This window comes from Triturus cristatus, chromosome 3_2 (assembly GCF_964204655.1).
Source record: "Triturus cristatus chromosome 3_2, aTriCri1.1, whole genome shotgun sequence".
Classification (NCBI taxonomy): domain Eukaryota; kingdom Metazoa; phylum Chordata; class Amphibia; order Caudata; family Salamandridae; genus Triturus; species Triturus cristatus.
In genome coordinates, this window is record NC_140584.1 from 245,392,444 (window position 1) to 245,405,020 (window position 12,577).

The window sequence follows — 12,577 nt, forward strand, 5'->3', positions numbered from 1 at the left end:
GTGGATATCAGGCTCACCTTCTATTACCCTTCAATCATGAATTTAGAGGGCATTTTGCTTGAAGCTTGTAACAGACCATAGATCTGATGTATTAAGCACTTTTGTGGATTCAAAGCCTGTGATTCACGAATGTATGATGTTACAACGCATACATTCACAATGCGGTATTTTACATCGCGTTCGTTACAACGCAAGTCGTTACAATGACTTGCGCTGGAGGGCGCTGGACTTAGCAATAGTATGATTTACTATTCCAACTCCACCCTACGTAACAGTAGGGAAGGTGTTGGAATAGTAAATCATACTATTCCTTAGCTTATAGCGCCATTCAGCGCAAGTCGTTGTAACGACTTGCGCTGTAACGCCTACGATGTAAACATACTGCGGTGCAACAACCGCGTTGTACAGGTCGTTTTCCGTGATTCACAGAATCACAATGTTTGGGACATTTAAAATACAGACTTCAATGTACAAAAAGTACTTTTTGAGTAAGGAATACCCTTCTGACTCGCAACATAAATGTTGTGTCATACTCCTGAAAGAAAATGAAAGAGGGATTTTAATGGATGTCCCCACCACTTTGCAGATTGGTATGTAATGAATCAATGAAGTGCAACCATAGTTACGGTTATAAACCATTAGTTACATAGACACAGAATGTGATGGTAATGGGTTTGCTAAACTATCCACTAGCTAGAGTTTCCACCTCCTGAATAGTGACTGTCGGCATTGGGGGCCAGACAGCAGTTCACTGAGCCATCTCTTGCTGCCTCCCATACTGCTTATTCAATGCAAACTTTTATTTTTGAAAGCATGTCTTGTCCTCTTTGAAAAAATATCCCCAGGGGCTGTTTTTGTAAAGAAATGACAGCATTCAGGGATTGTGAACATAGGGATGAACGTTTGTTGTCCATCTCATGCCTCCATCTCTACATAAGCAGCTATTCTCAAGGGATCACAAAGGGATGTCCTGGGAGTTGTCCTTTTGCAATGCTACTAATTTATTAAAATGAAATTGAAGCTGCAAGTTATTTGGTATACAAAAAACACTGACTGGATTAAAAATTGATTTTAATAAGGAAGGCTGTATATTAGTAAGGCCTTAAAAGGGGTAAAAGTGGATGTACTGTGGGAAAAAAATGCTTTTCTATAATTATTATTAAGAACTAAACCGTATATTTATTTTTTCTGAAATAAAAACACTATGCCACCTATCATCATAGAATTGAGAAAGATGGAAGCACCATGGCAGAGTAAGCTTCATAGGGAAATAAGTTACCACAGAATTATGTAGCATTTTCATTTTCCCTATCCTCACAGTAGGGAACAGAAAGTGAGAGGGAAATTCATATATGCTACCTCATTCTGAGCAATGACTGACTCAGATAATAATCAGAATACTAGGTGAGGCAGAATTGGGATGAAGGAGTTTGGGACAGCTTTGCTTGCGAATGGCACAGCTTAACTTTAGATGACTGGAAGACATGGACTGAGATGGAAGCTCACACTATGATCATGATTCTCTGGGAAAGGAAACATCACAGAGAGAATGAGCTAGCACTGGACCCGGATGGGGATGTGCCATAAGGATCGGGCAATAATAAGGGGTAGCGTAGAATAACCTAATATAGTAGGGGTACATTCTTACTGTCCATACTTCGATTATCTGGTAAATAACCTATCTTCTATAGTTATCACAATTCAGATTGCTACTCCTATTGCTATTTGATGTCTGTTTAAGAGAGTGGGACTGCATGCATTGGATGGGCTGCTGCCAGTTTTTGAGTCTGTGAGTAAAAGCTAAACTGAATGGAACTAATGGTCTGGTTGAGAGTGGAGCCAATAGGACCCAAGGGTATCTCAACTTGTGCAACCACAAGTGTCTTTCTGTTGCTTCAGTTGCAGCACAGGCTACTTTGTGTAAGTGTGCACGCAATAATGTGGTTCAACATAGCTTGTTTGGCTTCATTTTGCCCGTATGAAGTTTTCCACTGCTTGCCAATAGGGACAAGTTATAATCATTTTGGTTCTTAGTTCTTGTTCCTGCGCCAAATCAGATGGGCAGCATCTATCTGGTAGCAGAGGTTGAACCTCAAGGTTTTATCTTCTCAGCAGCAGTGAAGAACCTCAGAACCCTGCGGTGGGATGGCATTTTGCTCAGGTTGAATCTGTCCACATAAACTTCTTGATGGTAAGGCACAGCCTCAGTATTCTGGGAAGGTCTATCGATAGTAGGTTGAGTAGAAACCAGCATTTGCTGGGAAAGGAGTGGTTGCTTCATCATCAGTGCTTAGTGGCCTCTTGACATGCTCCTGAGGGTGTGGGCAAGTGAGAGCATTCCTTTGGCGGCTTGAAACTATGGGATCCTGGCCTATACCAGTTCTGGCAGTTCCAGCGGGTTTTACCCCACTTCACCTTACAACTTTGTTAATTGTTACACCCAATGTGGAGCCTCTTCAGATCATTTCCGTTTAGATCAATGGTCACTTACTCTCCCTCCTTACAGCATATTGTATAATTTGTAGAGTGTCTCAGTAATTGTGATCAGGTTTCACTGCATTGAGAAGGGGTGATGTTTATACCCTCTTGATAATACATGCAGGTATGGGCTCAGACAGGATTACTGCTGGTGAGACTCGTGAATCCTGATGAGTGTTTGCAGGTTTGTGGGTTCAGTCCCTGTGTGAGGGTGACCAAGTAGCATTTGCATCTGTAGATGTTTGGAGGGTGTGAGGGGAAAGAAGAGGATGATTTAGGGTACTTCCCTATTGCTCCATCGATTCCGCCTGCCCAGTCTCTACTTGCTCCACCTGAGAAAGAAGAAAGAGAGAAAACATTAAAAAGAGTGAAAAGACTGGCAGGAAAAAGGGAAAGGAGAAATATAGAAACAGAAATTACTTCTATTTTCTTTACAAGGGAAGGAACAGGAAGAGGAGGACAGAAGAAGACCGAAGTCAGACAATGAGAAAGAAAGATAAAAAAGGGAGCAAGACAAGGAGAAGGGTTTGCCCCAAGATGAGAGAGGGAATGGGGCGTGGTGGTCTCTGACTAAAGCCACCAGAGGCTAGTTCGGTGACAATGGAGAGAGAATTACACCCAGTGGGAGGCAAGTTATTCAGCCGCCGTTTCTCTTAGAGATTCATCCAGCTCCAGCCACCCTCGCCGGGGAGTGTGGCTTAAGCAGGTTAGTGCTTGCATAAGCAGAGGAGAAGGAAACCTGACTGAAGATGGGAGGGGCCAGGAAAGGTTCTATGAATAATCTTTTTAACCATAATGAAATAAACAGGTTTAGGGTACATTTCTTTATATCAATTAGTAGACAAGGTGTAAGCTGAGTGAAGGCACTCATATACAATTTGGGCCAATTGCTTTATGTTTGGGTCATGGATTCACAGATTATATTCATTTTCATGAAAAAAGAACATAAAAGAAGTCTTGAAGAGAGGCATAATTTTTTTGTGAGGTTTGTTTTTTCTAATATTTGCGTTAGCTTGTATAATCTTGACGAAGGGCTGAAGCTGTATGCCAAAGTAAAGAGTATAAAAGATAAGAAGAAGAGAAACTATAGAGGGAATTCAAGTGATAAATGAAAGAGAAGAAAAAGGGATACCAAGGATAGAGATATAAGATTAGAGGAAAACTTGAAGAGCAACTTACTTGCTACTTGTTTTTTTCTTTCCGAAGGTCTCCGGTCCCATCTGAGCTGAAGCCTGAGGAGAAGAAAAATAGACAAAGAACTTGAGTGCACAGCACAAGCAGAAGAGAACTATATATGTAACATCATGAGTACAACTTTAATTAAATGAATGAAAATAATGGAAAAATACTAGTGTTGGATGTGAGAACTCTTCATTATAAAAAGATGAAGCCTGTTGTTGTTATGAAGGGTTAGGACTTACTGTGGGATTTGTGGCACAGTAGTAAGAGAACAAGTGCACCATTGGTGCCTGGTTCGGCAGTGGCTTTATCTTTATAGAGGTGCTTGATGGCATGGTGCCTAGTGTACTCTGCTAGCTCTGTGCGTCTGAGTGGTGCACTGATTGATGGATGTTCACTGAAAAGGGGAGAACATTTTGGATGGCATAAGGTTTTTTTATTATCTTTTTACTTGATTATACGTTAAGCATACAAACAAATAGAGGCAGAAATCAACTACATACAACAGGCACATATCTGCAGCATCATCAAAATCTGCTGCCACATATTCTGAATGTGCTGAATGTAATCCCAAATCAGCCTGTTTGTTCTGTAAGTGGGAGGGAACATTTAAAACTTCCCCCAATTAATCTGAATTCCTTATTGAATGCCATATTGTATTATTCCACTAATAATCATTACTAGATGGCCACAGGGTTCTTCACAAAAAGCATGATGTTGTTCATGTACGTCGAAAGCAATGCTCACTTAGTAGGGAACGTGATGCCCCGTTGTAAGTGACTCTCTCTTTTCCAGGATGCCAAAGGCTCCATCTCACGGGAAGAGAAGAGGGATGTGAGTGGACACCCTGCCATGTGTCTCTGTTGATGGGAAATGATCTGAATGCATATCTATTAATGCACACACAACCTGTTGGGTCTAAGTAAAGCAGCTTCATCAGTCCCATAATGTTGGGATTGATGCCCATTCTGTATAACACTGTGTAACAAGTAAGTTCCATGCGTAGATGTGACATAGTAGACGTTGCCGAGTAGTGTCTTTTATGTTATTTATTAAGTCCATAAGAACAGTGGTAGCAGCCCCACCAGGAGCAGCCTGCCTGCTGCTCAGCCCATCGTCCAATATGTCAACACTCTTACCAGGTCCCTCACACCAACATTCCCTACAGAACACTCACACTGGCTGAGCAGCTAGGAACTAGGTAAAAGGGAAAATCATAAACATAACAAGAAGATACTACATTATCCTCTCCCCTTAAAATTGAAAAATGATAAAACCATACTAAAAACGCCAACCACGCTGCTCGTCACAGGTCATTAGAGCAGAGGTGAAACAACATTTTCTAAGAGGCTAACCAACCAATTTAGATGTCCACGAAATTCTCAAAAGGTGCAGGATAACAATATGAACTCCCATCACGCCAATATTGAGGCAATCTTTATGTTATAGAACTTGATGTAGCACACACATACTTGTTTCATTAAAAAGAGTCCAGCAAATGTGAAGATGGTGATCACACCACGCCTGGGCTGGGGCTGTCCGGTGTGAGTGACACTGGTGGGGCTGTGAGGCATGTTGCTCCAGTTTCTCTTGTTTCTTTGTGCTCCGTTTCATTTGTTTCTTGTGGATCTTTTGCCTTCTGCGTCCACACTTGGTCTGTTGTCTCTTTTCGAACATTGCTTGCAGGAAATGTACTTCCGCTGTCTGTGTGGTCATTTGTGAACCACTCCATGTTGTGTGTGCTCTCTGTGCTTGTAGTTTCTATAGGTTCCATCCAACCTGAAGACATCCTTGGCATGTCCTCTTTAACTTCCTTGAGACCACTTGTAGAGCGTGAATAAGTCTCCAAATCGTCGCCAAAATGTAACAAGTAAATTCCATGCATAGATGTGACATAGTAGACATAGCCGAGTAGTGTCTTTTAAGGTATTTATTAAGTCCATAAGAACAGTGGTAGCAGCCCGACCAGGAGCAGCCTGCCTGCTGCTCAGCCCATATTCCAACTGTCAACACTCACACCAGGCACCCAAGCATTCCACTCATGTCCATCACACCTACATTCCACACAGAACACTCACACTGGCTAAGCAGCTAGGAACTAGGTAAAAGTGAACATCATAAACATAAGAAGAAGATACTACACACTGCAAATAAAAAGGACACTCCAGCAAGTCAAAGACCATCTCAGTGTCAAGAAGCATTGAAAGGGCACATATAACGGGTCAAATTTTGGTGCTTAAGGGCAATCAATATCCTAAGGTTGATAGAGGTCGCTCTGCCCGGAACAAAATCTGACTGCTCTGGCAATAAAAATGTGTCCAATCAATGGGTTCAGCCTCTTAGTCGTAACTCAGGAGAGAATTGCATTGTCAACATTCATAAGGAACAGCGGCCTATAGGACTGTTAGTCTTCTTTATCCGTTCCATGTTTTAATATAGCAGAGATTATGACATCACTATTGTGGGGGAGAATTTACCCAGAGGTTCATTTGTAAAAAAATAAGTTCCGGAGCTCTCGTCAGGGGGCAGCTTGCACCAGCCCATTTCTCCTGTTAACGCCACCTAAAACTGAACCAACTACTAACCATGAAAGTGGGGAGAGGCTGTGGCATAATGGCCAGAGCTGCAGACCTTGGAGTTGGGGTGCCAGGGTTGAGTCTCAGTGTCGGCTCAGCATTCTGTGATTTTTGGCAAATCACTTAATCTACCCATGCCTACCAAAAATGAATGTGTCCTGAACTGGTGCTAATCAAAAGCGCCGGTGCTGAGCACCGGGAACCACAGGCTCAAATTAAGCACTGAGTTTGCCTGTTCCAAGAGCTTCCTCATTTGTTGACATGGTGTGGGCCAGTATTACCTTGAATCCTTAATAGAACTCTGCTTCGAACCCATCAAAGCCAGGTGCTTTATTTCCTGGCAGTACATCAATGGCATTCATAATTTTCTGCACAGCAATGGGCTGCCTGGAGGGAGGCTCGAGAGTAATTCCATATTGATGCAAGTGCAAAGCTATTCTATTATGCTTGCATCTGGGAGGGGCTCAGGGTTGTTTTGAAGCATGTAGGGTTTCATAGTAAGCCTTGAATTCCTCCACCATAATGCCATTTCCTCCCATGATAACCCCAAGAGCCTGCCTTCAAGGGTGTCATATGTTTTATTGAAGGGCCTTCCCCACTAACGAAGAGAGCATTCTACTCAGTTTGTTTTCCCTTACCATATCTGAATAGCTGCACATTTTATCAAGGTATTTGTTTTCCTTATCTGCTGTTTCCTAATTTATTTCAAAGAACAACTTAATAGCTGACTGCATTTTATCCCTGAATACTGCATATCCGTGTGCCTGTAAGGGGAGGCCCCAAATGAACTACTGGTGCAAGGGGAATCTTTAACACGAGTATGACAGCGGAGTCATACTCTAAATCTACACTTGAAATATTCCATGTTAGTAACCCATACTGGAACCTTGATAAAGGCAATCCAAAAATCCATGCATCAGTGCGTGTCATTTACGAAGCAATAACAGCAGCACGCTCTCTCATCACCCATTCTCTCCCTCCAAACATCTTGAAGTAAATCCAGTCCTTCATGTGACACATCACATTCTGGAGCATGTATGATCTACACTTCAAGGGTTGGTACTGTCTGTTAAGGACTGCAGAGTAAAGTTAAAGCCCACACCTAACATTACAGGCCTGTGATGTTTTTAAATTTCTATGACGCCATTAAAGATCTCTGGAATGTCTTTATTGATTTCATATGTGTTGTTCAGGGTGCCCTGCAATCTCCAATCATGTACCCGGAGGGTCAATATGCATGTAAGTCAGTTTAAAATCTGAGGGACCTCCCCACCAGTAAAGCCACAACCCTGAAGTTGAAGTGGGTGCTATAAGAGGCAAAGTACCTGTTCCCCCATCTGAAAGTGAAGGCATTAGAACCCCCAAGCATAGATGGGGTTCCTGAAGCATTGATATTTAAACCCAAGTCTGTCTACATAGGCCAAAGATTTCTTCTCATTACCCAAGCCCCTGATGTTCCATTTCATGACTTTAATCATACACATTACCCCCACCACGTTGCATTTTGATCAGTGATATTCCACCTGCGGGTCACTGCACCTTGGGAGGTGCTGCTTTAGAATCTGACCTGGTCCCCAACCAATTCGCCCTATCCCCCTCATACACTGTAAACCACAACTTCCAATGTTGTATCCCTAGTCTTTTTCCAAAACAAATAGAACATTTTTATATGACTTCAAGCCTGAAGGAGGGGCAGCATCCCTTGCCCACTGCTCCTCTGCACTATATGACCAAAAAGGGTGGGTTAATTTAAAAGGGCAGCTCGTGCTTGGCAATCAGTGAATCTGTACTTATATACATCATTCAGACCAAACATGATTGGGACAACAGCAGAATTATTTTGTAATGCAAAGCCTGGTAGCCGAGTGTAATTTAAGATGATTTATTAGGATTAGGTTGCAGGTTGATAGATCCATGTACAGCAGCCCCACCAGGAGCAGCCTCCCTGCAGCTCAGCCCATACTCCAACTGACACTCTCCACCACAAAGGCACCCAAGCATTCCATCCATCTTCACCACACCAACATTCCACACCGAACACTCACACTGGCTGAGCAGTTAGGATCCAAAGTAACAGGGTAGATGCATGAATACATAAGCAAGATATAACAAAGATGCACATTCTTGTACAAAAACAATCCTGCCTACATTGCAGGCACCCTTCCACCATGGTGCAAGGGTGCCTGAGCTAGTGCTATGCAGCAAATTGTGCACCAATGGTGGGAAATGACAGGAATACACCATATACTGTGAGGTACGGTGCATTGCTTCTGTTTTCCTATCATGCAGCGCAGCAAGGTGACTCGCTGCGATGCATTATAGTTTCATAAATATGCTCCCTAGTTTATTGTGTTTGCATAAGAATCCTTGTCCTACAATATATCTAAAATCAGTTTAAAAAACTTCTATATGAGCACGTGGATGGACAGAAACTAGTTGAATTATGTTAAAAATCTTCTAACATCTTTGCAGCTAAAGTGATATGTGAAGAAGGACCCTACTTAAGTTGTCCCATATTCAATTGATTTTGTTAAGAGGCAGGGCTGGTCCCAAAAAATAGAGGAATATATACTGATAGCTCAGGAAGGTACCTGAACATCAAAATACCTCGCCCATAAAAGGCCCTCGAGAATGAGAAGGACTTGGACTTACTTATCCATAGCTGAACAGCTCCTCATATGTAAGACTTGTACTTACCCAACAAAGAAACATACAGCCCAGTGTGGCAGACTTCCCAAGGGAAATGATAATTGTGATTGTTCTGCTTGTGGAACAAATACTCTTATGCACTTTATACTATTTTGCGCAAAGTTTACTCAGGATCGTAAATGCTGGCTACCTCCCTTGTTTGAGGTGAACGGCGCAAGGGACGCAGCCGAGGCTTTGGCACTCTGTTTAAGGGTAGTTGTTCAATTGATTGTTAGTACAATGTCCACTTATTTCCGGCCAGCCTGGCCAAATTTCAGTCACCAGGTGGTGTTGCAAATTGCTAAATATGCATTTTATATCATGTTAATTTGAGTAAACTAGTATGCCATGAGTATGTATGTGAATGGTGCTATCAAAGGTGTGATATTATGATTGCCCTAGATGGCAGTTTTAGCTGTAACTAGCGTTATTATGACATTGTTTTAGTGCTAGGTTCTCCCTGTAAGAATCTTGATTTATGTATTACTGTATTATGTTTGATTTATATACTACTCGTTACAGGTTGAGACGGTTAAGCTTTGTATCCGTCCTACTATCTGTTACGTATATCACATATACCCCTAGAGAAAGGTCTTATGACATAGGCATTGAGTACTGTATGCAACCATTGTGAGTATTAGTCCCACATTAGATTGTGTGGAAATTGTTATGATATGCTCTTGATTTTCTATAATGCAATTTTATGATGATGTGTTTTTATTTGTGTGTTATGTGTTAAACTATGTATATGCACTATGTATAATGCACATGTGTAATGCACATTTAAAACAAATCCGATTTGTACTGGCATTTTTTGTATAGTAAGGCAATTTAATTGCTTGATTGTATAATCCAGTACTTTTCTTACCATTTTCAATAAACAATTCCCTTTTTGAAAAAGCATCTAAGAGGCACAAAATATTTTTTTAAATATAAAAATAGATAATGGGTGATGGGTATGTGGTCCTATGTTGCATCTCAGGATTCTGGTGTCACTTACAAACCATATGTCCATATGCATTATATAGCCCTTTTCTCTGGCCTCTCTCTTCCTCTTTGACAGATGGATGAATGAGTGGATGGATGGATGGATGGATGGATGGATGGATGGATGGATGGATGGATGGATGGATAGATAGATAGATAGATAGATAGATAGATAGATAGATAGATAGATAGATAGATAGATAGATAGATAGATAGATAGATAGATAGATAGATAGATAGATAGATAGATAGATAGATAGATAGATAGATAGATAGATCAGGGCAACACAGCCCTTTCTAACAAAATCAAAGAAGCTGCACTTCTTTTTGCAGAATTCTGTAGTGATTCCTTTTAATGTGGCTTCGGAATGGAAACATGTTTTTTATACTGTGCCCCATTCACAGACCACATCATAGATGTTCTAAAAATAGGATAGATCAAATATATTTTATGGAAATATAATGAGAAAAGGATGTGTTTCCAAAACTCACTCTGAACAGAGGAATGCAACGTGACCAGGGATACGTTAATGCGCCTAACAATTTTCTCATGTGAAAGGACTGAAAAGCAGAATTGCTTGAAATAAATATATCAATTCTCCGCAGGCGTAATGGAGCCGGAGGCGAAACTGAGAAAGCTATACGTCATAACCATGTTTCAGTTGATTGATCGTATGTATATTACGAGCATCGCACTTGCTGCACAGAGTATATGCACAATTCATATTCTATCAGTCTATTTAACTCTAGCAAACTGTTTGTCTTGCATAGTCCTGAAATAAGTTAAACAAAATTTAGACTAAAATAATCCGGGAAGTTTGCATTTTTTAGGAAATTGGAAATAATAAATCAAGTCTTGTACATGTGTTAGCAAGCTGATGAGAATTCGTTTAGAAAATCAAATCGTCCATACATAGCAGAGCATGAATGCATTGTGTCTTGAATATTGGTGGGATTAATTACCGATAATCTTTGTTACTCCTAATTCTCTTTTCCGGTTCAATATTTACTCTTCGAAGGTGGACCCCCTACTCATTCGGCGCCTCATACTTGATTCTTTTGTTGTCTTCTGGTCTTCTCTACCTCCCCACGAACCATAAAGGGAGCCCAAGTCAAAGAAACCTCCAGGAAATGCCAAGCAAATGCATGTGGAATGTGAAAGCACCTCCTGGATTGAGGGCTGGAGGCTGGGATGGGGAAGAGAGAACCTGAGTTATGAATGTGTACCAAAAAGTAATCAGCCATTACTTCTCCACCAACTTCATTGTCCCAGTGCTCATTTAAGAGGATGTTCCCAAGTTGTTTGTCTCTGTCGTGAACCATTTAAAAGACTCACTAGTTACCAGATCTAATGCAAGAAACACTATTCATAAGTGAGCTATCAAAAAGAAAACACATATGAACACAGCAAACCACAAGCTGAAGCAAGCCTACAATACACTAATACCAAACACCAGTTTAGAGGCGTGTCCCGCCTCCAGCCCAGCTTATGGTGAGATGCAAAGATAGACAGGGTGGTCTTAGGGGCCACAGGGCAAATTTCTGAAGTGGAAGCTCACAAACTCTGGCCAGGAGTCCATCATTACCTTCAATTGAGAAGCCTGAATCTTACTGGGGAGGAACAACCGAGGTTGGCAATAAGAGAAAAGTAAATTATTGAAACCCCCTAATGACCCATAGAAGCCACACAGAAATTAAAAACATTTCCTGCCAAACCAAAGCTAATGAAAATGTATTGTTATACCTTCTATAGCAGGTCGAGTTACAGAGGTATGTCAAGACAGCTTGAACCAAAGTCAAGTAATACAATTCAGCTTCCAAAATCCAAAGATAACTAGTACCAAGTAGAATTGACTTTCAGGTGAACCCCCAAGCCTACCCATAAGACATGTGATCCTCAGACATAGACAAGTAGGGAGGATCACAGTGAAGGACGTGTAACTCTCTACTCTCCAAGGAAATGTAATGGCCTCCTCTAGGGGCTCAAATGACGGAACATGAAAATATGAAATGACCAGCAAAAGATATCAAGGAAGGGTAATCATCCGCGCTTTGTGTCTGAACAAGGCTAAACTCCTGGCCAACCAAACTGCTTGAGTCTCAATGGAAAGGAGACTGTACCTTGATTCTCGAAAAACCTGGAGGCCCATTAGAATGTCGGGTGGATCGCCACCGCCCGCATGGCGGTGGCGATCTGCCCGACATTTTTTCCCACCCGCATGCCATTTTCCCCCGGTCATATTACTATAGCTGGAGGTACCCTGGCGGGCGGAAAGACCGTCCACCGGTTTTCTGCCGGTAGGCAATCCGCCCGATTGCATACCGGGCAGAAAAGCTGTTAATATGGTGGCGGTGTCTGGTAGACACCGCCTTCCATATTAGAATGCAGGCGGGACATGCCTTTCCGTGGCGGCAACGCCGCCATGGAAAGGCATGCGGTCTTCAACATTGGGGGCCTGTAGCGGGCCCCCAGGGATTCAGGGGTGTGGGGGGTGCACATGGGGGGTACCTATGGTACCCCCCTGCATTTCAATGTACAACATGGCAGGCACCGCGCAGTGCCTGTCACGTTGTGAATTGAATGGCACAGCTTGCTTTTGTGGCATTGTGGCGGGCGGTGCTTTCAGCACCGCCCGCTGCAATTTTACAAATGTGGGATGCATCCGCCA